Genomic DNA, 25,436 nt, shown 5'->3' on the forward strand with positions numbered 1-25,436 from the left:
TGTTTCATCGGGTGGCATTTCTTCTGGCTGCTTGTTTTTGTTTGCATCATTATTTCTGCCCTAAATTTAGCAGCCCTGGGCAATGAGCTTGCATTTGACAGTGATTTTGGCTAATGTGCACAGTGGTGGGAAGACAGGTGCCTTAACATAAATCTTAATGATTTCAGTGATTATAAAGTACCCTGGCACGCAACAATGATCTCTTCAAAATGGGTTATTGGCAGGGTTCTTGGAAAAAAGCCTTTCTGTCATGTAATAGAGTTTGAGCTATTACCCTCCTTTATCCAGGGTTAGCATATATGGGAATTTAATTCACAGCATTTTCACAGAGGTGTGGGAACCCATAAAGAGACCAAGACTCGAGGTAAGACCCTTTCATGGAATATTTAACTTTAAGAGTGCTTTCCTGAAAAAGATTTTTCTGAGAAAATCCTGACACCACATATAATTGTGTGTTGGTCTGAGGAAATAATTTCAAATAGGAAATAATTTTTGTCCACCTTCTGTAAAAATAATTTAAAATCAGGTGCTCTACTATTAGCCATCAATGAAACAAATTAAAATAATTATATGGTTCTTTTCCCTACTTAAGCATTAGAATTAAGGAAATGGAACTTCATTTAAAGCAGAAATGTCTCATTATGATATATTGCAAAGTATTTTTAAAGGTTTAAATTTAGGAACAAGGTGAAATTCTCTGTAATCAGGAACAAGTTGAAGTGCTTGACTCTCGACGGTTTTCTGTGGCTTTGGGGATAAAAACCACGCGGCGTGGCAGGAGCTCCTCCTCTCCTCTGTTTGGTGTCATCACACGCCAGCTGCCCTCCCTCTCTCCACTAACACAGCCCCCACCATCCTTCAGGTGCTCGCCTGCCTCCTCCTGCCCCAGGACCTTTGCATAGTCTGCTCCCACCCCAGGTCTAGCCTTTCCTTTATTTTTCACAGCAGTAACACATCTCAGCTGAAGCCTCTCATCTTCAGGGGAGCCTGTGTTGACCTTCTTGGCCAGATCAACCCTCCCTGCCCTGACTCCAGCCACACACACAACACCCCCTTCACGTTCTTCCCTTTCAGAGTGCTTCTCCGAGCTGCACGTTTATAGATTTATAGGTGTTTTAATAATCTCTCTCAGCCTCTGTAGAGCCCATGAGTTGCTTAAGAGCTGGGACCTGAGCCTGGTTTTGCCTGGCATGGTAACTGCTCTCTTCCGTCTGCCCCAATGCTTAATAAACATTTTGGAAGAAACAGAAGACAGTCAATACGAGACTGGTCCTTTTGATTGGCTCTTGGTTTTGCTGGGAAGATATTTCTGTTACAACCTTTGCTGTATTTCCGATAGAAGTTCTGTGTTTTGGTGAGTAGAAGACATTGCAGTGAATCTCTTTAGAGATGTAACTGAGATGCAACGTCGTGTGTGTTTAAGGTGTACATACAACGCTGTGTGTGTTCATTTGAAACAGCTAACGTCAGGTCGCAAAATTTTCGTGTCTTTGTTGGTGGTGGGGACGTTCAAGATCTAGTGTCGTCGCAGTCTGACGCGTGCGATGCAGTGTTGCTGAGCAGAATCACCACACGGTGCATCGCATCCCCGCAACTCGCTCATCTTCCCTTGCAGCTTCTTTTCTCCCCTGTCGCTGTGGCGGTCATTTGCATTTCTGCTATTAACACAACATCAACACGTCCGCTGTGTTATGGGTGGAAGCAACATGTTTAAAGGCAGTTCCTGCTGCTCTGAAGCATTTTTCTTTTCTACTAAGGACAGCAGGGAATAGTTAAATGCCATGAGAAATTAAATTTCCACAGAGTCGATGCAGTGAGGAAGCACGTGTTTAACACTCACGTCTACACAGCCATGTCAGAGCCCAGCGACCAGGGAAAGGAGAGTTCTGCACTTACTGTCGAAAGAACGGCCTGATGGAGTAAGACACAGTACAATAATTAGTTTAAATTTAAATTTCGTACAGTATCTGTTTCTCTAGGGCTAGGATTTTTATCTCCTTTGGGATTGGAAACACGTCTGAGAAGCTGTGAAACTCAATTCTAGGGACCCATAGAATTGACCGGGAAAAATAAGCTGACCTGGAAAAGCAAAGCAAGTTGGAGGAGCATTCATTCCATATAGGATTCTTCCAACAAATGAACCCTTCCCCAGCAACTTGGATGCCTTTCTTTTTTTATATATATATATAATTTTTTTTTTTATTTTCCCACTGTACAGCAAGGGGGTCAGGTTATCCTTACATGTATACATTACAATTACATTTTCCCCCCACCCTGTCTTCTGTTGCAACATGAGTATCTAGACAAAGTTCTCAATGCTGTTCAGCAGGATCTCCTTGTAAATCTATTCTAAGTTGTGTCTGATAAGCCCAAGCTCCCGATCCCTCCCACTCCCTCCCCCTCCCATCAGGCAGCCACAAGTCTCTTCTCCAAGTCCATGATTTTCTTTTCTGAGGAGATGTTCATTTGTGCTGGATATTAGATTCCAGTTACAAGTGATATCGTATGGTATTTGTCTTTGTCTTTCTGGCTCATTTCACTCAGGATGAGATTCTCTAGTTCCATCCATGTTGCTGCAAATGGCATGATGTCATTCTTTTTTATGGCTGAGTAGTATTCCATTGTGTATATATACCACCTCTTCCGAATCCAATCATCTGTCAATGGACATTTGGGTTGTTTCCATGTCCTGGCTATTGTGAATAGTGCTGCAATGAACATGCAGGTACACGTGTCTCTTTTAAGTAGAGTTTTGTCCAGATAGGTGCCCAAGAGTGGGATTGTGGGGTCATATGGAAGTTCTGTGTATAGATTTCTAAGGTATCTCCAAACTGTTCTCCATAGTGTGGATGCCTTTCTTACTAACTGGAAGGTGGGCTTCCTGCTCCTACAGCCCTAGACATGGAAGACCCCCTGAGTCTTCTTGCTGCGTTGATGGCTGTCTGCTCCAGGCCTGTTACCCGGCTTTATCTTCCTGAGAGTCTCTTCACCCACCCGTGTGCTCAGCAATGAATGTCCAGGATTTAAATGTGTACGGTTTTTTTTTTTTCTGGATTTATAACATACTTTAATACATAGGTTCTTACCTGGGAATTCAGACTAGCAACTGTGTGTAGTGTTGGTTTTTACTAGTACTTACACGTAGATTTCCAAGACAAGTCGATTTTATGTAGATGTCCTTTTAGGCTTTCGCCTCTGTAAAAAGTTTTTTGAGGATTTGGCACTTAAATGCTTACCGGGTCAGTAGCCTGCCATTGTTAACAATAACATTTAATTTAGTTTTAAAGTAATTCAGCTCAATTGATGATAAAAAGTAAGTGAAGTTCAGTGGCCTTCCAGTATACCTCTGTGGAGTTAATTTGATTTTTCAACGTTGTCGTATGTGTGGCTTTATGGACGAATAGGAGCATCTGTCAAGCCATGTATTTTACATTTAATGTCACATATGGGTTCTTGTGTTCTTACGATTTAATTCTCAGATATCCTCTAGAATTGATTATTAGGCTTTTTTAAAAACGGCTATACCTGGAGCACATGGAAGTTCCCAGACTAGGGATTGACTCAGAGCTACATGTGGGACCTTTGCTGTAGCTTCAGCAAAGCCAGATCCTTTAACTCACTGCACCGGGCTGGGGATCAAACCCACACCTCCACAGGGACCCAAGCCGCTGCAGAAGGATCTTTAACCCACTGTGCCATAGTGGAAACTCCCTATTAGTCTTTTTTAAAATAAAGTCCTTCTAATAATGCAATCATTTTTAAAAAGGAACTACTTTCTAAATAAAACTAGTTTGGTGCTTTATGTGAATTGAACGGTAATGCAGTCTCTCCCCATACAGATAACTCAGAACGTCTGCATGGCTTCTAAATAGGACCATTAGAAAATAATTCAGTTTTGCCTTTTTTAACCAGAAAAGTTAAAATCAGAATCTATTTTAGGAGTAAACCCCAGTAAAGAACCTAATTAAGTCATGTTATATTTACCCTCTCAGGTTCACAAATGTATGATACGGAAAGAAATAGAAGGGGGACATGAACAGAGAAACGAGAGGGAAGCAGAGCGTGCTTTTGCGTCCTTTTTACCAGAGCACAAAGGGACACAGTAAGATGTGTAATTTCGTTGAGCTTAATCTCTTTTTAAATGATATCCACAGGCATTTAGTGCGTCTGTCATGACAAATTTATCTAATGTTTATATTGCTGAACACACTTTGCAACAAGCCAAAACAATGTACTAAATCCCAGAAAATGTTGAGTGGGGTTTATTCTGAATGTTATCTGAATTTTTTTTTTTTTTCAATGTTTCTCAAACGACTGCCCTTGACTTGTGGTCATTCAACAAGAAATGACTGACCTTCCAAACCCACCGTTAGCCCTTGAGTGTGACTCGTGCTTCTCATGGATGTTGGTGATGTTTAAGGTTTCTGAGCTCCATGTGCACATGTGGTTAGAAAAGCCCCTCGAATGAGCCCTTCAATAAGTTATATTAGCTGATGGCTCTGTTCTTATAAAAAGCTTTGGGCGATGGTCTGGCAGCCAGGGCTCTGTTGAGGCGCTCTCTCAGCACTCTTGCAAGGAAGGCGATTGCTCTTCGCTTCATCTTAGCATTGCACAAATTAAACAACCCACCCAGGCAAAGCCAGTACCAGAGCAGGCGGTTGGGATTCACAGGTCAGAACTCTGTCCATGCCTTTGCTTACTTAATTTTACCCACACTTATCTGCTCGTTTCCATAACAAACAGGAAGCCCTTGTGGGTAGGAAGATGGGCTAGCCATTCAAATGTGACACTACTGACAGCCAAAATATTTTATTTCCAGCCTTGTGAGCAAAGTGCCCCTTCTTTATTCCTCCCTAAGTCTTTATTACCCTTATTCCAGGATCACGATATTAAAGTTCAAAGCTAGAGGAAGAGGTCAGGCTGGGAAGTCCTGATTCGACAATTTAAGCCTTGCCTGGGGCCGGGGGTGGGTGGGTGGGGAACGCTCATGTTTTGGGTAGACCATCACACACACAAGTCCTGTCACTTTATGAATCCGTGTGTGTGTGTGTGTGTGTGTGTAAAGAATGTATTGTTCCGTCGCTTTCATGTCTAGGTCACTCGCGTGTCAATCCTGCCCTCATATTAACAAGCCAGATACGACGGCCTCACCAGTGAGGGACCTGCCCACAGCTTGCAGTAGGACAGCTGCCTCAGTTCTGATTTCTGTGCCCCAGGCTTGTTGGGGCACAACAGCAAACAAAATCAAAGACAGAGCTCACAATTTCTCACTAAACTGCATAGATGTTGCAGAGAGCAAAGTGCAGGGTTTCCCATTTATCAAAGTGGGACTTAAGAGTAACGTGGGCTTTTAGCCCAAGGATGGGGTGCTTTTTATGGCCTTTGGTGAAATGTCCTTTCATGTCACAGAAAACAAAAGAGAGAGAGAGAGAACGAAGCAGGCCGTATGTGTATGTCTAGGTAACACCAGTTTCTTAGCATTTAAAGGTAAAGCAGAACGAGTTGTTTGGAAAATAAAATGGTTTTGAGCATGTGATTCATCCTTTTGTGCTGGAATATAAGAGGTGGTGCTTGCAGCAGTGAGCTTCTGTCAGCATAAGGTAGGCTTTTAATTTACATGTGTGTCAGGAGCATTGATTACGTATCTGCATTGTACACAGAGGACTCTGCTGGGACGAGCAAAATTTCAGATAAATGGATAGATGATAGACAAGTGATAGATAGTTATGTGTGCATATTTTATACACATACGCATAATTACATATTTCATTCTCACTTTAGAAAGATCTTCGTTTAATCTACTTTACGTGATCTTCAAGAGCCCTGTTGGGCTCCTGAATTTGGGCAAGCAGTTGAGGACATTTCTAGCTAATTCGAATGTGTTAAACGTAAGGGTTCTTCTCTTACATCACAAGCACTGTCCCACCCAATCTGCAGGAAGTAAAGGTGATGCCAAGAAAGTAGCAGACGTGCCTGGAAGAGAGATCTGACGGTTTGTATCTGCCTTTCATATTGTCTCACCTCTTGCCAAATCCTCCAGACTTGTCGATTCCAAGTGTTTCCCTGTCAAGAGACCCCTGGATCCTTGCCTGTGTGGAGCATGCTGATGTGTTAGGAAAGGTTCAGAAACTTTTAAGTTTAATCAAGTCCCATTTGTTTATTTTTGTTTTTACCATCATTACTCTAAGAGGTGGATCTGAGAAGAAACCCTAAACAACACGAAAAGACAACCCATGGAATGGGAGAAAATCTTTGCAAATGAATTGATTGACAAGGGATTAATCTCCAAAATTTATAAACACCTTCTGCAGCTCCATACCAAAAAAACAAACAACCCCATCAAAAAATGGACAGAAGATCTAAACAGACAATTCTCCAAAGAAGACATACAGATGGCCGAGAAACACATGAAAAGATGTTTAGGAGTTCCCATCGTGGCGCAGTGGTTAACGAATCTGACTAGGAACCATGAGGTTTCAGGTTCGGTCCCTGCCCTTGCTCAGTGGGTTAAGGATCCAGTGTTGCCGTGAGCTGTGGTGTAGGTTGCAGACACGGCTTGGATCCCCCATGGCTGTGGCTCTGGCGTAGGCCGGGGGCTACAGCTCCGATTCGACCCCTAGCCTGGGAACCTCCATATGCCGCAGGAGCGGCCCAAAAAATAGCAAAAAGACCAAAAAAAAAAAAAAAGTTTAACGTCACTCATTATTAGAGGAATGCAAATCAAAACCACGATGAGGTTCCACCTTACACCAGCCAGAATGGCTGTCATCCAAAAGTCTACAAACAATAAGTGCTGGAAACGGTGTGGAGTAAAAAGAACCCTATTACACTGTTGGTGGGAATGTAAATTGGTGCAACCATTGTGGAAAACAGTATCGAGATTCCTCCGAAAACTACTAATAGAACTACCATTTGATCCAGCAATCCCACTCCTGGGCATCTATCCAGAGAAAACCATGACTCGCAAAGACACATGTACTCTGATGTTCATTGCAGCACTATTCACAATAGCCAAGACACAGAAACAACCTAAATGTCCATCGACATAGGAGTGGATCAAGAAGATGTGGTACATATGCACAATGGAATATTACTCAGCCATTAAAAGGAACGAAATACCGGCATTTTTAGCAACCTGGATGGACCTAGAAATTATCATGCTAAGTGAAGTCAGTCAGACAATGAGACACCAACATCAAATGCTTTCACTGACATGTGGAATCCGAAAAAAGGACAGACGGAACTTCTTTGCAGAACAGACATTGACTCACAGACTTTGAAAAACTTATGGTTTCCAAAGGAGACAGCCTGCAGGGTGGTGGGATGCAGTGGGGGTTTGGGATGGAATGCTATAAAATTGGGTTGTAATGATCATTGTACAACTATAAATGTAATAATTTCATTGAGTAATTTTTTTAAAAAAGGAAAAAAAAAGGAAAAGGTTCAAAGAAGAGGCCCAGTAGCCACTAGGAAGGGCTCGGAGAAGGAAGTGAAGGCCTGGTCTGAAATGTCTGTAGGGGTGAACTTGAAGCATGGACAGAGAACCCTGGGGAGGCAGATGCTTAGGGGCGGGGGGGGGGGGAAAGGGGTGGTGAGGGACCAACTGATACAGAAAAGGTGAAGGCAGACCAAGGATGCAGTGGATCTGAGAAGAGGAAAACAGAGGGTAAGTGCACAGAGCTCTTCTTAATGAAAGCTTCCAGAATGCAAGGAGCTTGCGTTATTCCCCTACTGCCATTATTATTATTTTCACTGCCTTAGTGTTAACTCTGCTCCCATGAGCACTTACATGGGAAGGAAACAAAACTGAACACTAATGAATTAGAGCTGAATTCTCACTCGGCTCATCAGCCCACACTCCTTCTCATCATGCCACTTCTTATCAGCATCCCCCTCCAGGAGACCCAGAGGGCCAAGGAAACGCTGGGGCTGAACTCTGTAAATCAAATGACCGATCATGTCTAATGATGCCTGCGCACCGTGCAACTAGATGCAAGTGTTAGTGGGTGTGAGTGCATTTCCCACGGAGCCCACCTGTCTGGTTTCCCTGCTGCCCCTCCACCCTGAAGTCTCCCAGATGGGATAGGGTGTCTGCTCTCAGGTCCTGGTGGCCTGGGTGAGGCTCACAGCCTGTATCAGGACTGGTGGGCAGCCTGGAGAGGCACTAGGGACCCCAGTTGTCCTCCGCCCCAGACAGCGATGGAGATTCTCGTTCCCAGGACGTGTGTGTCTCATTGTTGTTGCTATTGAGTAATGCGGTCCTTTGAAACAGCTTCTCTATTTAGAGACCATTGACAAAAGCTATCTTTCTAAAACGGGGTGGCTGTCCAGGCTTGCACTGAGGGGGAGCAGGGCTCCCTACCTCACCCATCTTTGTGTCGGGAAAGAAGATGCCCACTGATGTTTGACTTCGAGAAATTTGCTGTACCTTTTCCAGTTTCCTCTTCTCCATCTGTAAACTGTGGATTGTTGTACATATTCTTACAAGGAAATTTGGTAACACAGCCTCTTTATTTAGCCGAAGACGTAGTGAGTGGGGAGGGAGGGTTCTAGCAAATTAAAATTTCCAGGTAACATAGAGCTAATGAGAAACTCTTTTTGTTTGGGTTCGAGGCCAAAGCCTTTCTCCAGTGTTTTGTTATACTCCTCGCCTTATAAATATAGAGCATTGGGTACAATTAAATCCTGATTTAGGAGTTCCCGTTGTGGCTCAGTGGTTACGAACCTGACTCATATCCATGAGGATGCAGGTTTGATTCCTGGTCTCGCTCAGTGGGTTAAGGATCTGGTGTTGCCGTGAGCTGCAGTGTAGATCACAGACGCAGCTTGGATCCCAAGTTACTGTGGCTGTGGGGTAAGCTGGCAGCTGTAGTTCCAATTCAACCCCTGGCCTGGAAACTTCCATATGCCGCAGGTGCAGTCCTAAAAAAGCCAAAAAAAAAAAAAAATCCTGATTTAGTAAATGGGAATCTTATTGACATAGAAAGCACAGGTTACTGGGCTGAAGTGCGAGGTGTATGAGAACCTCTTCTTTGAGGTGGTGATGAGACTTGTGCGGTGGGATGGGGGAGATATGGAGTTGTTCTGAGTCATGAGGAAGAGTAGACCTCACATTCACAGTAGTGGAGGCGAGATCTACAAGTAGAGGGAGTCCAGTGGAGGAAAAGGTAGAGCAGATGGCTTATGTCAGGATTGCATTTGCCTGCATAGGACAGAAAATCCAAAATAATTACAGCTGAAACAAAGTAGAATGAATTTTTCTCCCATGTAAAGAGAATCTGAAAAAGTCTAGGGGGCTTGTATGACTTGGTGTTATCCTTCTGCTCTGTTTCTATGCTAACATCTGTTGGGTGCTCTTACCTCGTGGTTCAACATGGCTGCTTGAAATCCAGTCATTGTGTCAGCATCCCAGTCAGGAGGAAGGAAGAGGGGCCACACATGGGCTTGTGCTTTTCTCTTCAAGGCAGTTTCTAAAAGAGGCACACACAGTTCTGCTTACAGTTCAGGCATCAGATCTCAGCTCCTTGGTCCTACTAGCTACAGGGGAGGCTGGGAAGTGTCTTCTTTCTTCCAAATGGCCACCTTCTCCATGAAAATTATGGGGTTTTGTGGTAAGACAGAAGGAGAAACACACGTGGAGAATAGCCAGCAGTCTCTGCTACAGGTTTGGAGACAATGCATGATTGTGGTGTCTTGGAAACAACACCTGTTAGTAGGATCTTGGGTCTCAAATCTCCCGACTGCTTTGCCGGTGACACCCTGTGTGACACTTCTGGGTGACCTAGCTTTGCTGAGCTTTAGCTGTCATGTTTAAAGTAGAGCTGCAGACTCTGATCCTCTCTAAAACCACTGTCCTGCCACCTTTCCTTCCTGAAAGGGCTTGGTCAAAACAAGGCCACAGTGATTTACGATTTTGGTTATTTCGGGTTTAATCCATCAAGGATTTACCGTTGTCCATGTGAATGCTCTTTGGCCTGTGCAGAGAAAAAGTCGCCCAGCAAGTTGAAGCATTTAATAAACTGAATAAAAAGCTGTAATGAATTAAAGGATTAGTCAGACCTGATATTTCACGGGGAATTAAATGTTGGCAATGTCCAGTTCAATGTCTTCTTCAATTTAAGGTTCTTGGCTCTGACAGAATTTAGCATTCTAATTTATTATAATAAGATTCAGTTGCACATTCAAGCCTGAAATTGTTCAAGGAGATAAAATTACAAAGAGAACCCAAGGCAGGGGGCTTGTTTATCCCAACCAAAATTTGAGTATCGACCAACTTCCAGGCACTGTCTCAGGGACTTTTCCAGGCTAGTGCAGGTCCCCAGACAAGCACACAGGACCATGCTACGGTGAGTACAAAGGAGAAAAGGGAAAAGGACAAGGAAGTCGAGTCGTGAGTTCAGATGGGGGCCAGCTAGGGGTGAAGTGCATTTGAGCTGCCCCCGTGAAGATATGCATCAAGCAAGTGGCTGTGCAGGCAGAGAACTTTGGGGTCAACTGCAGGCCAAACATGTAAGTTTAGAAATAAATCATCACTGGATGAACAGTGGATATAATCATGGAGCTGTGCGAGGCCACCAAGGGAGAGGGGCTGGGCTGGGAGTTCAGGATGACAGCAGCGTTTAGGGGGGAGAAGAATCCATGGAGAGAGTGGGAGGAGCTGACAAGTAGGATGAAACTCAGGAGGTCAGTGCTTCCTAGAAGTCAAGGTGAGGTCACTCGCTCCATGAGGGGGTGTGTGTGTGTGTGTGTGTGTGTGTGTGTGTGCGCGCGCGTGCAATGCTTTTGGTGACTTCTGTAAACATTGTACAGTGACCTGCATAAACTCCGGATCACTGCAGCCCCTCATCAGCATGTGTTGACTCGGTGAACAAATGAATGTGTGTGAGTCTAAGTGAGGAATGGAAAGTGTCCGGTGCATTTAGGAACTCAGGGGTATTGATGTGGTGGGGGGGGCTGGACACCGCTCTGCAGTGGGACAGAAGTGGATGGCGTGGGAGTGGAGAAGCGATGACACTGTTTTAGGACGGGAAGAGGAGGCGAGAGCTGGAAGGGACAGACCTGCAGGAGCACATTAGGAAGTGAAGCTCGTGTGTGCGCAGAACCCAAGGGCCGGGTAGAGGAAGAGCATTTGGACTCAGAACCACAGCGACCCAAAAGCACTGGCGAGCCATGGGGCAGGGGGGTTCAGGTTAGGGTGACGTGGGCGGGAGCGGGGCCAGCTTAGTGAGTGGACAAGCTGGGCAGCCACACAGAGCCTGGCTCTCGGCAGCGCCTCGTGCTCGGTTCCATGTCCCGTTGCCGCCATGTTGACCCTTTTAAACATTTGTAAACAAGGAAACTTGCTTAAAATGTTGCCCTGGGCCTGCACATGATGTCCCAGTCGGAAGTAAGCGCATAGCAACCATCAAGTCACATTTTTTATAGGTTATCATCCTCATTCCTTTATTAGCTCTTCCTTCTAACATACGTATCTTCCTACTGTGTGCCAGGCACCCTTCTGGGCAGTTCAGTCTTTCGTCTGGGGTTTATCTGTGTTGGTTGCGACGTAAAATTGTATCTGTTCATGTTTTTGTTGTAGATTTTTTTCAATGACTTCTCCTTCTTGTCTTTATTGATACTTGGTGGGAAGTATCAATAGAATCAGTAGCTCTGAATCCTCAATCCTTACTTCTTGGCGTCAGCCCTTCTACTCTAAAGATATGTCAGTTTGCAAATAGACTTTGAGAAAAGATGCTGTTACTTGGTAAGTTCGAGCCCCAGGATGTGTAAATAGCTGAGCTACTTGCTTCCGTCTTAAATTCCTCTTTAGGCCTAAATGGTAATGGTGTTAAGGAACTCAACTAAAATCCAAGAGTCTGTGTGACGCTAAATGTTTAAATATTGGTTCTACCCTCACACTTAAATGGATTTGCTTCTAAAACCCCAAGTTTCATGTCTAGTCACTTATGATGGAACATGATAATGTGAGAAAAAAGAATGTATACATGACTGTGTAACTGGGTCACCTTGCTGTACCGTAGGGAAAAAAATAATGTATTGGGGAAATAAAATAAAATAAAATAAAAAACCCAGTTACTTATCTATTGCCTGGGTATCTGTAACTTGCACATGTGAGGAGAAGGTCTTCGAAATCTGAGGTATCAGGGCCTTTTGCCGTGTGAAACATGTTCCATTTCCTTAGGAAAGAAATAGTAGTTGAGCGTGAATGATTGGGATGGAAATAGCATATCGATTCTCTCCCGGCGAAGGTCAAGATGATGAATTATTCGAACCTTCGGAGGAGATTATGACTGAGTCAGTGCTGCAGTCACAGAAATTATATTGCTTTTCCCACTTTTATTTTGTGGCTCTAATACGTACATACATACACAAACATCTTAAACTCCCCTTCATCTATTTCCTGAAATAAAAATTTCAAAACTATATCTTCTGTATGCATTGCCTTTCGATAGCCTCTGAGACCTAAAACTCAGATATTTATTTATTTATTTATTTATTTAGTCTTTTTAGGGCCACACCCATGGCATATGGAGGTTCCCAGGCTAGGGGTCAAATTGGAGCAGTAGACACTGGCCTACACCACAGCCACAGCAATGCCAGATCCAAGTCGCATCTGCGACCTACATATAGCTCACAGCAGCAATGCTGGTTCCTTAACCCAGTGAGTGAGGCCAGGGATGGAACCTGCGTCCTCATGGATGCTAGTCGGACTTCTTTCTGCTGAGCCATGATGGGAACTCCTAAACTCGGATTTTAATTGAGATGTTTTTACCTCTTTTCCATTTAGATGGTATTTTCCTGTTCTATTCAGAGTGTAAAAACTTCTATATTCCCTTCCCTTTAAGGCAGATTGTAAACTGATGGTGTGCTTACAAAGACAGCCTAATTTCATTTCATTTTATATTAATTTGGAACAGCACGCCTACACATTAACGGTTGTTTCGCTCTCATTTTGCCCTTAAATCAGCTATTTTTTTACTTTATTGGAAAATGTGCTTTATTGATGCCAGCTAGTTCCATGCTACCTGGACATGCAATGACATGCATACACCGTTTATTTTGCCTAAGGGGACATATTGCATGTTTGGGTGCACTCTTAACGTATTCTGTTTACCTCTGCGCTTATCAAGAAACCAGTTTCCTGACAACAAAAGGAGGGTCCCATGGTGGCTTGCACATTTCTTGTTACTGTTTTACCCTTGAGAAATCCTTCACGCTATTTCACCCTCACCCTTTAAAATAACCAGTGAGCCCCCCGAACCAGAACGGTAGCTGCCACGCTCTGTTCATTAGTGTTCGGTCATGGTTGCCCACGCTGAATTATGGAATTTAAAAGCATTTTATTCCGTGGAAACAAGGTTGGATTGGAACTGTAAAAAGGGGGATCCACGAATGAAAGATGAGCCAGATGTCATCCTGTTTTGCATATTCTAAAATGACTCTCGATTTGCCTCATAAATATATTGCCCTCCATTGATTAGGGACCTGGTCTGATGTGCTTTGCAGCAAATTGCAGTTTTCTCCTCATGCCTACATGCTCACATGCAGAGGAACTTCCCTCCTGCAGAGTCCTGCAGAACTTGGGTGGACTAAATCGAAGGACTGATTCCTTCGTCCCACTGGGGCAGACGGTGATTATTTATGGTCAATATTTCATGAAAATTAAATTCCCTGCGATTTATGGTTTATGAAGATTAACTATGTGCAGAGAAAATGGAAAATGCCCAACTGTGCCCGGCCAGGCTCTTTCCAGCCCCTCAGTTGAGGCAGCCTCTGCTTGAGCCTTTCTCTGCTGACACTCACTGAGCCTCTTCATGCCTCAGTTACATTTTCAGCCAATAGCATGTTGATAAATCATATGGATAGTTGGAATCTGAGTGGAGTGGTTAAGCCATATATATAAGGACCTGAGAATCATATTTTTGAGTTATTAACCTATCATTGTTTGAGTCTGCTTTTAGAAAATTTACAGTCTTTTATTACAAGCTGAAAATAATTCGAAACAGAAAAATTGATGCTGAAGTCCAATATTATTTGTATACTGTAAAGGAAAAGTCTAAATTCTCTGTTTGAAGGATAAAAGCTTTTTTTTTTTTCAGAATGCAAAGACTAATGGACAGTCAAGCATAAATATTTATGAATGATTATAAAGGAAAGGGGTTTGATTCCACTTACCCCTGGGGGACGTGGATTTGCTGTCCCCCCTCCCCCGTAATGACAGTCATTTTCACTTAGAACTTCCATAGGCAGTAACAGAGGAGAGAATGACAACACTCCGTTGCCGTAGCCCTTAGACAGTGTGTGTTCTCCACTTGGTACATGCGCTGGAAAAAAAAAATCGCCTTAGGATGATGATAAAGAGAGCAGCCTGTGTAGATGTCTGTCATTTGTGCACTGTTGATGACTTCGGGAAACATTGTGGCATTAGAGGGCTACAGTATTTCTAGTGATTGGCTAGATTGCCAGATGTATTGAACTCACTAATGACTGCCTTTGAGTAAGACAGTAGGGTGTTGTTGACAGAAATAAACCCTTGGTTTTAGTGCACGTGGCCACCACTTGCTGTCTGGACATCCAAATTCAATGATGCAGGGTCTCAAAAATAAGCTTTTTTTTTTTTTCCTTGAAACTTACAACAGAGACTTGCTTGCACTGGCTGATGAGCATTTATTTTAAAATCACACATTTTAAATATATAATTTATATAAACATTCATGTGCAACTGTAACAGACAGATTCACCCAATAGCTTCATATATTTATAAGTTTAGTGGGTTTGAAATTGGCAATCCCCACTTAGTCATGAAGGGAGTCATATTTTTCTTCACTTTTCTTTTTTTTTTTTTTTTTTATTTTCCCACTGTACAGCAAGGGGGTCAGGTGATCCTTAGATGTATACATTGCAGTTACAGTTTTTTCCCCCACCCTTTCTTCTGTTGCGACATGAGTATCTAGACATAGTTCTCAATGCTATTCAGCAGGATCTCCTTGTCTTCACTTTTCTGTAGCTGAACTGTGCCAGGCATGGTTCTCTTGCTGCAGGTAGTACCTAGCATGACGTCCAGGCTGGACTAGCTCTCTGCGTTGGCTGGGCCAGTTCCTTATCTTGGCTTTCATGGGCTCTGCTGCTTCCCTAAAACCCTCCTTATCTTCTCTCTGAACTTCTGTTGAAGGTCCCCATGCCCTACATCGTGGCTGTCCCCTGTAGGCATGGTGGCCCTTTATCGCAGCCGTCTTCTGTTCCCCTTACATTGTGGGAGCTTTTCAGATCTCTCCTGTGCCCACGGACCTGGGCAGGGAGTGATGGGTCCTCGCACCTTAAGGTTTGCCCAGGTGTCTTCCTCGTTCTCCTCCTGGCCCCCATGTTGGGGTAGGGAATGGGTCTGGGGGAAAATCTGAAGCTCACTTTGAACCATCTTAGATGGAGGCTAATAGACATACAGTAGAGCTGGCAGTTGAATACACAGGTCTAGAGTCTAGGCGAGAGGTCTGGCCTGGAGATAGGACTTTGGAAGTCATGAGCCTTTAGAGCAAACCAACAGGCCCGGACCAGATCACAAAAAGAGTAAACGTAGAGAGAAAAGTGAAGAGAGAAGATGGATTCATTTAAAGGAAGGGGAAAAAAAACTGGAACGGCTACGGCAACGAGCAATACTAGTTTAAAGAAAATCATTATAGGCTCTAAGGCTGGGTGGGCTGTTCAGTTCTTATTCGTGGAAGTTGCAGGGACCGGATCATTCACGTCTCCTTGTACAAACTTCACTAAGTGACCTCAGAACGCTTTCCTCCGCGGCCTGGAATCCTACACTCCCCGACCCAGCGCTTTCTCAGTGGGTTGAAACTGGCACCGGTAACGAAACATTTGCCAACTCTGAAGTCAATTTCAGAGGAGGAGGAGGAGAAATTGGTGTAAATAGAAAGGTAATCCCATTTCCACTTTAGAAATTTCTGGTCCTAAAACACTTTAAAATATTCAGCCATGACCCACAGCCGCAGAGTGCAAACTGGATCCCCATTAGTTGGAAACTGGATCAAAATTCCTGCCATAAGGCTGCCTGCAGTGTACAGGAGACACCCCAGCATATGCTCAGGAGAGGACCTTGCCTCCAGCTTCTGTGGAGGAATCCGGAGGCAAGGAGAGCTTCAGCCGTTATCCCCAGAGTCTCTTAAATCCCCTTGTCTACTGCTTTCTTTCCCTCTGGGAAGAAAAAGATCCCAAACCTTGGCTCTGCTGACAGTGAATCTTCTAAGATCCCAGCATCTTGGCAACATATAAAGTGTCATAGTCCTAGAAGTGTCTTCTCTTCTGAAGAGCCCAGAGGCTGGACTGTGTTCTTCATGACAGCTCATTCTAATCCCCTTGATTGATTGTTTCATATCTATTGTTTTATATTTATAAAACTTACACTGGACTGTTGGACATTTGGATTATATGTCAAACCATATTGAATACTGAGCAACAGAAGTCATTTTATTTTTATTCAAGTATAGTTGATTTACAATGTTGTATCAATTTCTGCTGTGCAGCAAAGTGACCTGGTCACACACCCACCCCCACACATATATATGTGTATTTATATACATATTATCTTCCATCATGTTCTATCCCAAGAGACTGGGTAGAGTTCCCTGTGCTGTACAGCAGGACCTCACTGCTTATCCATTCTCAGTGTAACAGTTTGCATCTCCTAACCCCAAACTCCCCGTCCATCCCACTCCCCCCCCACTCCCCCTTGGTAACCACAGGGCTGTTGTGCACGTCTGTGAGTCTGTTTCTGTTTGTAGACAGGTTCATCTGTGCTCCATTTTAGGTTCCACATATAAATGATATCATGTGGTATTTGCATATGAAATTGGGCCAAAACATTTATATTCATGAAGCTGCAATTTCATCACCAACACGTGACCCTATCGCTTCTGTTTTTTTTTTCCAGAATTAAAATAAATTGGAATCAATTTTGTAAAAAAATAAAAAATAAAAAATTCTTGAATTCCCAAGAGATACTTTAAGAATTGCAAAACTCAGGTTGGGAATTATTGTGTGAAGCGAGGTATCTAAACCACGGTGCTAGGGACGTTGTGTTGAGGGGCGCTGTCCTGTGTAGGATGGCAACAGCGTCCCTGGCCTGTGCCCTCCAGATGCCAGTAGCCCTCTTATTTTGGATGTGACAGGAAAAATTCCTCCAGACATTTCCTTGTGAGGAAAAATCATTCCAGGTTCAGCAGCCCTGGTCCAATGCAGTAAAAGTCTTCTTATCTCTATAGGGATATGTTTAAGAAATGCTGACATACGTGGTGACAGACGATGTTGTTTGGGTCGGCGCCACTGGAAATATTTAGCAGGAACTGATGTGATAACCATGGAGAGTTCTTCATTTGAGGAGAAAAAACAGCAGCATCCATTTGGACAGCTCAAGAGGGTTTTTTCAGTTGAATCTTAAAATGCTTATACCTCCTCTCAGTAAACTAAATGTTCTATAGCGATGCTATGAGTTCCCAACCCAGGAGAAAAAAAAAAAAAAAGAAGCACAGGACATAAATATCTTGCTAAACTATTAAAAACAAATTTTGAGAATTTGATGACTTTTCATTTTTACTTGGAAAATCTGAAAGTACATTTGACTTACACTGTGATTTCAGTAGGTATGCTGTTGCTTAAAATTGTACCTGTGATTTCTGACCAGGTCATTTAGGTTTCTAGATTTTCTCGTCCGTCTCATTGATATATAAAAAGAGCTCACCCTTTCATTTGAAAATGTCTGTAGGCATTTTCCCCTCAGACTGAGAATAAATTTTATTGATGGACTATACATAATCTCTTTAAACACTCGTAACAATTGCTGTATTCCTAGGTATCAATACTAGGTAGGTGTGTGAGGTGAAGAAACTTTGTCCAAAAATAGGAACATAAAATGTATTAAATGAAGAAAAATCTTTCTCAGTCCTAAATTTGGGATGGCTTCCAAATGAAGATGTTCTCTTAAAAAGAAAAGTGATTTTTAAATGACTTTGAATACTTCTTTGTAAAACTCTCTTCTAAAGGGGTTGAATAATTTACGTGTCTTTAATACTGGAGAGGGGAGTTATTCCTCGAAGGCTGGCTTTTCGTAACCACTTTGCCATGGCTGATTGATTTCTCCACTCACAGGGTTATTCCCCCACGAAAGCACATGACCCTGTGGGCACTTAAGTCCAGTGCTGAGCTTGTGAGTGGCTCACAAGGAGGCTCACATGGACCCAGACACATACACAATATTAGTTTAGTTGCCAAGCATGAGTGCTATCAAGAAACAAACATCCCTAAGATAAAGAAAGAGAAGTGGGATGTCAGGCCGAGATAGAAGTTGTATTTCGCTTAAAGCAAATTAAGTTGCAGCCCTACTGTGGTAAATCTAAAGCGTTTAAGTTGACTCACCTGGGAATTGAAGTGTCGGAAATGTTTCCTGAGAGACTGGACATTCATAGTCGTGCATGGATATATGTCTGTATCTTCAGATAAAGCTGCAGCGTCTGACATAGTGGCTCATCCTCTATTTTCTATCTTCTATAAGCTTTCAATTATAGCAACTCATGATTGGCTCCAGATCACAAGTGACTGGTCACCCATTTCTCCTTGAGTCCAGCAGCCTCTTCTCATCCAGTCCGTTATGAATAGGAAGATGTGATGTCCACGTAGTACTAGATTTGGCTGGTTTTGTTGGGACCGTGCCCTGAGACAGGAGATGGCTTTCTGACCTTATGGGTACACTCATGCCCTGGTGTGCTGATGAAAATATAATTTTCTATAAGTCATGTTCTCCTTAATATATGCATAACAGGACTTATGGGCCTAATTGAAAAGATACTTTATTTATATCCACTCGATTTGAAGTCTCTACATTTTAGTATCTCCTTAGTATCTCATTACCTCTCTTACAATTGAAGTATCTTTCCTCTTTTATAGACTATATCTGAAATGTCTTAAACCTTCCAGGAACTTTGATTCCAAAATGGAAAAGTGATTAGAGACAGGATAACAGTCGGACCAACAATAAGCCACCCAAAAAAGCTATAAAGGAGAAAATTGGGGAACGAGGTGTGCATAGGGGGCTTTGAAAAGCTCTGATACATTCCTGGATATCTGGAAGGCCGTGCTAATGCTTCGGTCTGCATATATTCCCAGGGTTGTGTGCACGCTGAGGGAGGACCTGAGGAGGCCCTAAGCGCTCACCTCTGGTTGAGCTTGAGACATTGGCAAGCAGGAAGCAAAGGCTGGGGTGGAATGTAAACTTCCTGGTTGAGCATTGAAGGCATGTGCCAACAACATAGAGCCACTCAGCAAAGACGGGGAGATTTCTTAGTTCCAGGCAGTTAAGACAAGCTCTGTTCAATTACTTAGCTGTTTACTAAGATAATAGACCAGAGACTCCAGTGGCTACAAATGAATATAGACTTTGCAGAATTTATTCAGAAAAGTCACTCAACAGCAATAAAAATAAACCTTGGTGAAAATGGAAATTCTGCTTACCAAATTATATCATTTAACATGTTGAGTTTTCAACAACAACAAAAAAGAGATACACAAAGAATTAAGAAAGTATGGCCAAACACAGGTTGGAGGAAGCTGCACAGGGAAAGCAGCAGTCAGTAGAAACTGTCCCTGAGAAAGCCCATACATTGGATATGCTAGCAAAGAGTTTAAAGCAGAAGTTTTAAATATGTTCAAAGAATGGAGAGAACTCACGTGTAAATAAATAATGAGAAAAATGCCTCAATCAAATATAAAATATCAAAAAAGAGCAGTTGCAAAAGAGAATTAAATAGAAATTCTGGGATTGAAAAGTACAATAACTGACATGAAAAAGAAATCACTAGAGGGGCTCAACAAATCTGAGAAAGCAGAAGATTCGTGTAACCTGAAGATAGATCATTAAGATTATCCCATTGGAGGAACACCAAGAAAAAAGATTGAAAAAAGAAAAAAAGAAAGAGTCTTAGAAACCTGTGAGACATCATCAAACATAAGAACACACATAATGGGAATCCCAGAAAGAGAGGAGAAGAAGGAAAGAAAGAATGCCTGCTGAGAGAATGGCTGAAAACTTCCTAAATTTGATGAAAAGTGTGTACGTACATATGAAAAAAACTCAAAAAACTTTAAATAGGATAAACTCAAAGAGAATTATTTTAGACACATCATAATTAAACTGTCAAAATCCAAAGACAGGGAGTGCCCATCATGGGTCAGCAGAAATGTATCTGGCGAGGATCCACGAGGACGCAGGTTCCATCCCTGGCCACACTCAGTGGGTTAAGGATCCAGTGTTGCTGTGAGCTGTGGTGTAGGTCACAGACATGGCTTGGATCTGGCATTGCTGTGGCTGTGGCACAGGCCAGCAGCTACAGCTCTGTTTCAACCCCTAACCTGGGAACTTCCATATGCTGTGTGCGCAGTCCTAAAAAGACCAAAAAAAAAAAAAAAAATCCAAAGACAAAGAGTCAATTTTGAATAGAGAATCAATTTATCACAAGTTCAAAGAATCCTCAGAAATATTCACAGCTTATTACTCATCAGAAGCCATAGAGGCCAGAAATCAGTGGATAATATAGTCAAAATGCTTAAGGAAAAGAATACACACCAAAAATTCTATTTCTAGTAAAACTATCCTCCAATAATGAAGAAGAAATTAAACATTCCCATCTTAACAAAATGCGAGAGGATTTTCACTATCAGGTCTTCTCTACAAGAAATACTGAAAAGAGTCCTTAGTAAAAGAAATGACAAAAAAATACTGGAGTTCCCGTTGTGGTGCAGTGGTTAATGAATCTGACTAGGAACTGTGAGGTTGCCGGTTCGATCCCTGGCCTTGCTCAGTGGGTTAACGATCTGGCATTGCTATGAGCAGTGGTGTAGGTCACAGACTCGGCTCAGATCCTGCATTGTTGTGGCTCTGGTAGGCCAGTGGCTACAGCTCTGATTCGACCCCTAGCCTGGGAACCTCCATATGCCGTGGGAGCAGCCCTAGAAAGGAAAAAAAAAAAAAAAAAAAATCGCCCAACTATATTCCATCTACAAGAGACACACGTTAGATTTAATTTATACACAAATAGGCGAAAGTAAAAGAAAGGAACGATACATACTATGCAAATAATATCTGAAAGAATTGGAATGTCTATGTAAATATCAGATAAAATAGGTTTTAAGATAAAAAAGTTACTATAGACAAGAATAACATGATAAAAAGGCCAATCTAATGAGATTACATAACAATTATAAATACATGTGCACCAAACAACTGAGACCCAAAGTACATAAAACTGACAGAACTGAAGAGAGAAATAGAGAAATCAACAATAATAGTTAAACACTTCAATACTCTACTTTCGATAATATACAGAGCACCTATAGATATCAAGAAAATGGAAACCTCTAAGAATACTATAAATACCAGACCAAACAGATTTCCAAGAGACACTGTTGGCCCATAGTTATTGCTAAATAAAGGATAGCTACTGTTATACTTAGGCTTATTCATTCCTGGCTGTCCATATGTCACGAATGCAGAAACACGTCCATGAAGCTGCCTTAGGCTTGGCCAGTACTCTTTTTCTGACTGTCAGAGTCTCTCCTTCATGGTGTGGCTCCAGCATGGCCCCTTCTGCAGCAAATCCCTCGCTGCAGCACGTCGCACTCCGTCCTAGACGTCATGCACCTCCCTCATCGCCCCACAGACATTCTGTGCTGCCTTCTCAGCTGGCTTCAGTCATGATTTTCCATGGCCCAAACCCTCCTCTTCTGTTCCCAGAGTGCACGTGCCCGTTTCAATGAAACAATGACATTTCTTGAGGGCAGGGATTGCATCTTGCATCCCCCCCACCCCGGAAGCTTGGCTGCCTATCACCTGGGGAACTTCAACAGTTACGAATGACTGATGCTCACTCCCGGAATTACAGGTTCAGTAGGGCAATTGGGGCTGAGGAATCTGTGGTTGAATCAAGCATCTCCAGTGCTTCTTAGGTACCTTGTCTAAGACTCAATTCAATGTCAAAGCGTCAAGGAGAAGTGGAATAAACACTAGTGGGTGGTGGGCTCTTTAGGGAAATGAAGTGATTATGTATCAAAAGAATCAGAAATTAGCAGTGAGTTTTTTGGTTAAAAAATTTAGCCATTTGGCATCATTATGCTAGTCGGGAAGATGTCTTTTTTTTACTTTATTATTATTATTTTATTATTCAATGAATTTTATTAGTTTTATTAATAGTCGTATAACGATCATCACGACCAAATTCTATGGCATTTCCATCCCAAACCCTCAGTGCATCCCCACCCTCCCAAACTCTCTCATTTGGAAACCATAAGTTTTTCAAAGTCTATGAGTCAGTATGTGTTCTGCAAAAAAGTTCATTGTATCCTTTTTTTAGATTCCACATGTAAGTGACAGCATTTGATGTGGGTGTCTCATTGTCTGACTGGCTTCCCTTAGCATGATAATTTCCAGGTCCATCCATGTTGCTGCAAATGCCGTTTACATGTACCACATCTTCTTGATCCACTCCTCTGTTGATGGACGTTTAGGTCGCTTCCATGTCTTGGCTATTGCAAATAGTGCTGCAGTGAACATTGGAGTACATGTGTCTTTTCGAGTCTTGGTTTTCGCTGGATAGATGCCCAGGAGTGGGATTGCTGGATCAAATGGAAATTCTAATTTTAGTTCTCTGAGGAATCTGCATACGGTTTTCTACAGTGGTTGCACCAATCCAGACGATGTTTCGGAGTTCACTTGGCCTTATGGACATGATATATTAGTGATCTAAAAAATACCCTTTGAGGAGTTCCCTGGTGGCCTAGCAGTTAAGATTTGGAGTTGTCACTGCTCTAAGTCTGGGGAAGCTCCTCTGCGTCCAGCAGCCCAGAGCTCAGGATCCCGTGCAGAAACCTAGTAGTGCAGAGGTCCCAGAATCCCCAGGGGCCCTCACACCCACTTCAGATGCGCAGCTGCACTTTGTCAACCGTACATTCGTCCCACCTCTAGAAGGTCTGGCACACAGGACGACGGGCGAGAACGTTCAGAACTTGCACCAGCATGAGGTTCAGGAATTCATTGTTGAGAACTTCTTGGAAATTTCTTCAGAGGATAGGAAACCAAAAGTAATTTCTTTCTGTTAGATCTTTTTTGTTCCTGAGAAAGAGACAATGTTTAGCTTTTACCTCGACCCGACCCGTGGAGAGATGCTCCCATGTGTTAAATTCTCCTAATGGTTCTTCATGTTATCTTCACAATATCAAGGCTATAAAGCTGGTTTTGTTTTAGTTAAGCCATTTAAAGTGGTGGTATCCACCTAGGATGAGAGTCATTTTCTCCAGCCCAGCCAAGAGGACAGGTCAAAAAGAAATTTATCCCAAGGGAAAAAAAAAAAAAGAAAAGATTTTTTTCTCCTTTATGTAACTTGCTAGTTGACTGATTTTTGCTTGCTTATGTGACTCACCGCATGTCTTTTTGTTTGTTTTCCTTTATTTGACTTAAAATGTAGTTTATATCGTGTTGAATGAAGCTGGGAAGCTCTGTCTCACAGCCTCGTTGGGCCCCGAACAGTGGCTCTTATGGGGGGAGGAGAAAGTGTCTTCAGTGATTAATCCTCAGACCCCACCTATTTTTTCTTCTCCCAAGTGCTCTAGTAATAAGAAGAGTAACGTAGTGACACGTGATACTCGTATGTCAGGTGCAATACTACCTTCCTATATTAACTCAATCTTCCACCACCCGAGAGTTAAATACTGTTTTAATCCCATCACTCCCATGGGAAAACCAAGACAAAGAAAGCTTAAGTAACCTGCCCAGATTTAAAAGCCAGAAAGGGGTGGAGCTGGGTTCAAGCCCAGGTCATCTGGATGCAGAACTCATGGTCCATGTGCTCGGTCACCTCTGTATCAAGCCCCAGGCCTCGGAGTCGGTGGGACACTCACCTGTCTTGAAATTGGTTTGACCTCCCTGTGGCCTTGACAGTGACCCTCAGGAGCTCTCAGGAGCCTGTGGGTAGTAGCACAGGTGAGCATCGACTGGACACAGCAGCTCAGTGATGCTGGATGGAGAAGATGTACTTGCTTGGCATTTTCCCTAATTATCAGGCTCTCGTCCTCAAGCTCGAGCACGCGGTGGGTGTGACTCGGGCCTTGTCGTTCCACTGTCACTATCAGGGTGACAGCGCTGTGCACTCTGTCGGCAGAGGGCTGCTTTCCAGGCATGTCTGGCCTGTGAAACCCTGACCGCAGTTGGCCCCGGGGCATTTGCGTTATCACCATAGTGGGCTTTGCTAACTACGGGTTTGCATTTTCTCCTTCTAATTCGGACCACCAGATTCGAGTGACTTGTCCTCAGAAGATGCCAGGACAGGCATGTCATGACAGAAGGGCTCTCTCTGGAACCCTGTGCAGAGAAGCAGGAGGACTGTCGGCAGCTGCTGCAGGGCTGGATGTGGGCAGACCTGGAGGCTTTGGTCCTGGGTATCCTGAGACCTCCTGCTCCAGGGTCTCGGGGTACCTCAGCTTGTCCAAGCCATGTTCCTTGTTATATTCGGGCTGTTGCTGGGGATTCAGAAATCCAGTTTGAGTTTGAAGATAGCTCTTGAAACAGTGACGAGCAGGAGAAAAGGGGGAATTGTTGGAAAGAACCAGTCTCTTGGTGGCTTCAACATTACATGCCTGACACTAGAATTTCCAAGATATAAATGTGTTTTTTGTTTTTGTCATTTTTATATCATTGGCTCAGAGGGAATCTGATTTAGAAGGAGAATTACAGGTATAAGAACAGTGATGAGAAGTGGTTGTTAAGGGAAAGGTGAAAATTAACGCTTGTCTCCCTAGCTATCAGCGTGACTGAGATTTTGACACCCTGGCAGCCTGTGTTCTCTCTGGAAGCTCTTGTGCAGTGTTTGCAAAGGAGGCAAACAAATATGCAGATAATGGGCGGGGGACTGGGGGTGCGGTGCCCAGGAGACCACGGCTGGCCTGAGCCCGTGCTGAACCCCGGCCTCTCTCCAGATGATGAACTCGGGAGGTGCTGGGGGTGGGGCTGTCGTCAGCCTACCCCTCCCTGCTTGTAAGAGCCTTCGTATTCAAACCTAGGGAGAAAGAGATATCCCTCAGGGTAGCTTTTCTCTGGTGTCTCCCTCTGACTTGTTTGAATGGTGTGGTTGTACAGTGGTTAGTGACTTTCTTGAAGTTTCATAGTAACCAGTCTCCTGGACTGTCCGCTTCACCACAGCAAAACCTCCAGGACCCTGTAGAATAGACTTTGTGTGGCATCTGCAAAGAAATATGTCAGCAGTGGAGTTCCCGTTGTGGCTCAGCTGAAACAAATCTGACCAGCATTCAGGAGGATGCAGGTTCGATCCCTGGCCTTGCTCAGTGGGTTAAGGATCCTGTGTTTGCTGTGAGCTGTGGTGTAGGTTGCAGATGCG

At 43.3% G+C, this 25,436-nt stretch overlaps 1 protein-coding gene and 1 long non-coding RNA gene across 13 annotated transcripts in view; one reads left to right on the forward strand and one right to left on the reverse strand.

Moving 5' to 3' along the window:
- The window catches only part of MTUS2 (microtubule associated scaffold protein 2), a 493,299-nt gene that overhangs the window by 261,395 nt on the left and 206,468 nt on the right, over nucleotides 1-25,436 (forward strand). The gene's annotated exons all lie outside the window — the stretch shown is intronic.
- Nucleotides 13,054-19,968, reverse strand: LOC146398499 (uncharacterized). Its single transcript, XR_014819135.1, has 2 exons — nucleotides 14,998-19,968; nucleotides 13,054-14,826 (listed from the first exon to the last, which is right to left on the reverse strand). It is a non-coding gene; the product is annotated as an uncharacterized LOC146398499 (long non-coding RNA).

This window comes from Sus scrofa, chromosome 11 (assembly GCF_054392235.1).
Source record: "Sus scrofa isolate SSC_HxYL_T2T_F1_AM1 chromosome 11, Sscrofa_HxYL_maternal_Yorkshire_Landrace_v2.0, whole genome shotgun sequence".
NCBI classification, from domain to species: Eukaryota; Metazoa; Chordata; class Mammalia; order Artiodactyla; family Suidae; genus Sus; species Sus scrofa.